Below are 6,486 nucleotides of genomic sequence, written 5' to 3'. Positions count from 1 at the left end.
TGTTCAGTTGAGGTTTGTGTTGTGGTGTCCTCAACTGCCTTCTGTGATTGCTATTTACCTTCACTTCTCATGCTTGTATCTGCAATGGAGTTGATAGCCCTGGATGTATGTTGATCTCCACGAATTTGACAGATTCCCCGTGGCGATGGAAATTTAATAACCTGATGCAAGGTTGAAGGAACAACATCCATTTCGTGGATCCATGGTCTCCCAAGAATTATGTTGTAAGCCATCTCCATGTCTACTACCTGGAACTTTGTATCTTTGATGACTCCTTCAGTAAATGTGGTAAGTGTTACCTCTCCTTTCGTGACAACACTGGAATTATCAAATCCAGATAGAGTATGCGCCTTTGGTATTACTCTATCTTCAGGTTGCATCTCACGTAATACTCTTAGCAAAATAATATTCACGGAACTACCTGGATCAATCAAAACTCGTTTTACATTAGTATCATATACAATTAAAGATATTACCAGTGCATTGTTATGAGGGGTTAATACGACATCTGCATCTGCATCATTGAATGTAATGTTGTCTTCCTCTAAGACATGCCGCACCCATTTTCCTTGGGTAATTTTCACTTTGGAAATTTTGCTAGCTGCAGTATATGATATACCATTGATGTCTTCACCCCCACTCATAACGTTGACAGTTCTTTTGGGGAAGGTGGTTTTGGAGGCTCCTGTCTGTTCTTCATGTAAGCTTGATTGCCTTTCTTACTGAACAACTTAGTAAGATATCCTTGTTTTAATAAATGATCAACTTCACTTTGTAAAAATCTGCAATCTGCTATTTTATGTCTGTGGTCATTATGAAACTCGCACCAATGATCAGGGTTGTGCCTGTTTGGATTCGATCTCATTTCCTTTGGCCATCGAACCTTATCCCCCATGCTTCTCAAAACAGCCACGTGCTCAGAGTGCTGACGTTGAAGTTGTAACCACCGAATCTCGCTTTTAAATTTCTATCATCATCTCGTGACTCATAGTTGTTTCGCTCGTTCCTGAATCTTGATGAAGAACCTGATTCTCTATTTCTTGATCTGTGATCGTACCTTTGATTGTCCTGCTTTGATCGTGAGTCCTTTCCCACAGGTCCCATATACGGCTCGTACCTGTTTTTACCAAATTTGTTTCGGTCTCCGCACGTCTTGAACTTACATTTTCTTCTTTTTTGAAATTGCAGAACAGTATCTTCTTCGATCCTCAGCTTCGTTCTATACCTGTTATAAACATCATTCCACGTTGTATCTGGGAATTCACGAAGGTTTTCCTTGAGTTTCCTCGTAGCTTCCGAGATTTTCTCATTCAAGTTGCTTGTGAAAGCTATAGCTGCCCAATTATCAGGTACACGGGGTAAGGTCATTCTTTCACGTCGGAACCTATCCACGAATTCTCTAAGCAATTCTGAGTTCCCTTGCTTGATCTTGAAAATATCTTCCATTCTTTTTTCGACTTTTTGAGCTCCCGAGTGTGGTTTAATGAAAGAATCTGCAAGCTCAGCAAAAGAGTTTATAGAATTTTCGGGTAAAAGAGAATACCATGTTAATGCACCCTTGGTGAGTGTTTCACCGAATTTTTTGACTAATACTGATTCAATCTCCTACTTAGTCAAATCGTTGCCTTTTACGCCTATTGTGAATGTAATCACGTGATCTCGTGGGTCTGTTGTTCCATTGTATTTTGGAATATCAGGCATTTTGAATTTCTTTGGAATTGGAAGGGGAGCAGCATTTGGCTTCCAAGGTTGTTGAGAATATTTATCCATATCTACCCCTTTGATTACGGGCGGCACCCCGGGTATTTGCTCTATGCGGTCACTTTGCTCCTTGAGCTGTTTCTGCAATGTTATCTGAATTAACTAAATTACCTGGTTCTCCCTCTTGCGATTCACTGGGAGTTCCACCGCTTCCTGAATTAACAAGCCCGGGACGAGGGTTCTCTAGAGTGTTGTTATTTGGAGTAGGTGTGGGTGGTGCAGCAGGTAACTGGCTAACCAAGGCCTGAACGACTTTATTGACCTGTGCGGTAATAAGTTTTTGCAAAGCCTTATACATAGCTTCAACATTTTCGAATTGAGCCTGTCCATCTGTATGAGATCCCTCAGGAGTTCCTTCACGAAATCGCCGAGGAGAGCCTCGTGGAGAAATAATCAGTGTGTTATTATCCTGAGGGTCTCTCTGAAGTTGTTGGTTTGTATGGTCTTGGTTTTCTTGAATATTGTCATTGTTGTTCGACATAGTTGATGCAACAAGGAAAGTTAAACGAAAAGAAAATAGATTATCAGATTTTCGGTAACGGAACCAATTTGTTTAACCAAAAATGGAATTTTAGTCAAAGCTAGAATTTAGAAGAACACGGGTTACTAATAATCGAAAGAATATGTAAAAGAGAGTAATTTGGGTAGCAAGAATATAATCAGGAGAAAAACAAGTAAACCAAAGTATATTCCAATAGTATTTCGTGTCCTTACAATTGATCAGATATCTCCCTTTTATAGATATCTTGGAGATATGCGTTTTTCCCAAATCATAATGAGGCTATTATGAATAATTAAAGACATTAAATGCTACGTTACATAATCATAATATTTAATACAAATTCTCTAACGTATTCAACATTTAATGCCTATTAAATACCGTATCTGCACTCTTTTCTATCGTCAGATCCATTCCTTTTGATTCTTGGATATAAATGACTTAAATAGGTACGGGCACTGAATCCTTCGAATAACCTCCTGTGCCTCTTCCTTTGCCTTTGCTCGTTTCCGTTGCTGCTCGTGCCTCTTGGCTAATTGTAATTCTTTGACCATTTGACCAGTATGCGTGTCTTGACACGTCACCTTTATACATAAATACAATTTTTTCCAATATAAATATGTCATTATTTTATTGAATTTGATTAAAAAACCATTTAACATAATGGTTTGCAATGTGAAAAAGATAAAGTAACTAGTTGGTCAGGTGCTAAGTGCCAAAAGTTTCCACATAGGGAAAAAATATGCCTCTTAATATAAAAACTTTTCATTCATGATTTTCCAAAAAAAAAATGTTATCCAAGTGAAGAAGGGTAGAGGGGCGGATCCATTATCCATCAAATTTTGAACTATGCATCGGGATTTCGGCTACAAAAAAACAAGATTAGCCAATCTAATCTATACCAACAAAACTGATATCTTTATCGTCAATTATTAAGAATATAGCAACAAGCACATCTAGAAAAATCAATTAGCAGGAAAAACTTTTGCAGGTTTGAAAAACATAAACAACAATGGGAGAGTGAAAAATCACCAAAACTAATCCAGGAAAGAGGGTTCATATTGTAGTAATTGAGAGCAAAAATTTCAATAACACTATTTCAATATTCTTTGTAAGCAGTTACACGAATTAGCGTGAGTCGTGCTGGGTACTATCCTAAAAAATTATTTCAGCAGTGCAAAATATTTCTTCAGGATTAAACTAGCTTACCTCTATTTTATTTAGAGGATACATGAATCAGCAAAATTAAATATTACAAACCCTACTAGCAAGTAGAAAAAGTAAATAAGAAAGGAAACAATTAATGTTTAATATTGGACAACAAAAGAAGAAGGTAGGCGTGAAAGGAAAGGAGAGGAATGATGTTTTTTTGCTGATGGTCACTTCCTTGGCAAGTGACAGCCTATTTATAGTTGTAATTGCATGAAGCTTGAATTTTGCATGGCAAAAACGTGGCTGAACATTTGCCACTTTTTAATCTTCTTTTGCCACTAATCATAACCTTCTAGAAGGGCTAAAACACTTATCCAAAGGGCATTAAAATATTGCCACAGTTCCCCACTATTTAAAGGTCTTTTGAAATAAACTTGCTGGATTTGTATGGTCTAAATGTAATAGGTTTGGTGTCTTCTAGAATATGAACCAAACTTAAATCAATAAAAATTTAACTCACAGAATTACTGGTGAAATTTAATATTTCTATGAACCAATAACTCTCATTTTAAGTCAGAGATTTTATCAATCACACTTCGACCCTCAATATTTTGTTGTTCAACGCGGTTTTCCGCCACTAGGCCATGCGCATGCCTGGTGATTCATGAGAGCTCTAAAGATTTGACCAAAATCTCATAGGAGCGGCCCACTCCACTCTCATATAGGTGAATTCATCAAGTGTATACTGCTTTTAAATACACCATTCATAAGGTCTATGAATTTCATTAATAGTTATAAATCAGCCTCTCAATTAGTAGCAGTCAAACACTCTCTTTTAGTGGTTCAGTTCCAATATCGACTTGTTATTACCCATATGAACCCACTTCATGGGATCTCTAATCACATAGGTTGGGTTACCATTTCTATTGACAACATGTCGGCATTAACCCCATCTCTTTTGAGGTTTGAAGAATTAATTTTCTTCCTATGAGTTTAGTCAGAGGATCAGCCAAATTTATCTCTGACTTCACATAGTCAATGAAAATTATTCCATCTCTCAACAACTGTTTTATGACATCATGTCTCAATTTAATGTGTCTACTTTTACAATTATAAGATTTATTCTTTGCTATATCTATTGTTGCCTGGTAATCACAATGTATAGACACATGAGGCAATACGTCCTTTATTAAAGGGATATTAACTAAGAAGTTTCTTAGCCACTTAGCCTCAAAACCAGCTAACTCTAGAGCTACAAACTCTGATTCCATAGTCAATCTAGCAATGATCGTCTGTTTAGCTGTTTTCAAGATATTGCACCACCACCAAGGGTGAATACATATTCACTCGTGGATTTTGTCTCATCTGAATTAGAGATCCAGTTTGCATCACTGTACCCTTCTAAAGTAGAAGGAAATCCACAATATAGGATACCATAATTCATGGTTCCTCTCAAATATTTCATTAGTCTATCTAATGCAGACCAATGCTCTCTGTTGGGATTATGAGTATATCTGCTCAGTCTGCATACTGCATAGGCTATATCAGGTCTTGTAAAATTCATTAAATACATCAGACTCCCAATAATTTGAGCATATTTAGACTGAGCAACTAGGTCCCCATTATTCTTTTTCAACTTAGAGTTAGCATCAAAAGGAGTGCTCACAGATGTGACATTAAAATATTCAAACTTCTTAAGAAGTCTCTCAACATAATGTTCTTGAGACAATATTATGTCATATTTACTCCTTATAACTTTAACTCCCAATATCATATTTACTTCACCCAGATCTTTCATATCAAAATTAGCAGATAAAAATAATTTATTACTTTGTACAATATTTAAACTTGTACAAAATATAAGCATGTCATCAACATACAGATATATTATCACATAATCATTGTCTACCACTTTAGTATAAACACATTTATCCACCTCAACTGAAGAAAAATTGTCTCTCAGTAAGACTTATTCAAATTTCTCATACCACTGCTTAGGAGCTTGTTTAAGGCTATAAAGAGATTTAATTAATTTACAAACTTTATTTTCTAGTCCAGGAATGACACAGCCTTCAGGTTGAACCATATAAATCTCTTCTTCTAAATCACCATTTAGAAAAGCAGTTTTCACATCCATTTGGTGGATAAAAAGCTTACGGATTAAAGCTAAGGCAATTAAAATTCGAATAGAAGAAATTCTAGTCACTCGTGCAAATGTATCAAAATAATCTATATTTTGTTTTTGAGAAGAACCTTTTGCTACTAACTGAGCTTTATATTTATCTAAAGATCCATCAGGATTAAATTTTCTTTTGAAAATCCATTTACAACCAATAGGCTTTGCACCAGGAGGTAAATCAGTTAAAATCCATGTATTATTTTTCTTAATAAAATCAATTTCAACTTTTATTGTCTCTTTCTAATATTTAGCATCAGAAGAAGATATAGATTCAAAATAATTTGATGGTTCATTATCGACAAGAAAAGTTTGAAAATTATTTCCATATGAAAAATATTATTTCCTAGGCCTTTTACTCCTTCACAATTCCTCATTAGAGGTAATTTCATTATTTGTTTCAACAGGTATATTATAAATTTTATCAGATAGTGGAAAAATATGCTCAAAGAATTTTGCATTCTTTGTCTCAATTATACTATTGCAATCAAGCACATCACTTTTTAAAATAATAAATCTATATGCAGCACTATGTTCAACATATCCAATAAACATGCAATCGGCAGTTTTAGAACCTATTTTTCTCTTTTTAGGTTCAGGCAAAAGAACTTTAGCAAGGCACCCCCACACTTTTAAATATTTCAAATTAGGTTTATAACCCTTCCATAATTCATAAGGAGTTTTGCATGTTTTCTATATGGTATTCTATTTTATAAGTGACATGCAGATAAAATAGCTTCACCCCACAAGTTATCAGGAGCATTAGAACTAACTAACATAGAGTTCATCATTTCTTTCAATGTTCTATTTTTTCTTTCAGCTACTCCATTCGACTCAGGTGAATAAGGCGGAGTTACTTCATGAATAATTCCATTATTTTCACAAAATTTATTTAAAG

The 6,486-nt window shown here is 35.2% G+C and overlaps 1 long non-coding RNA gene across 1 annotated transcript; it reads right to left on the bottom strand.

The window, feature by feature from the left end:
- Positions 1–2,431: 2,431 nt before the first annotated feature.
- Positions 2,432–3,610, bottom strand: LOC138886840 (uncharacterized). Its single transcript, XR_011405757.1, has 2 exons — positions 3,470–3,610; positions 2,432–2,844 (listed from the first exon to the last, which is right to left on the bottom strand). It is a non-coding gene; the product is annotated as an uncharacterized lncRNA (long non-coding RNA).
- Positions 3,611–6,486: the final 2,876 nt, after the last annotated feature.

The sequence above is a fragment of the Nicotiana sylvestris genome, chromosome 3 (assembly GCF_000393655.2).
Source record: "Nicotiana sylvestris chromosome 3, ASM39365v2, whole genome shotgun sequence".
Lineage (NCBI taxonomy): Eukaryota > Viridiplantae > Streptophyta > Magnoliopsida > Solanales > Solanaceae > Nicotiana > Nicotiana sylvestris.
This window is presented reverse-complemented; position numbering and strand designations above follow the sequence as displayed.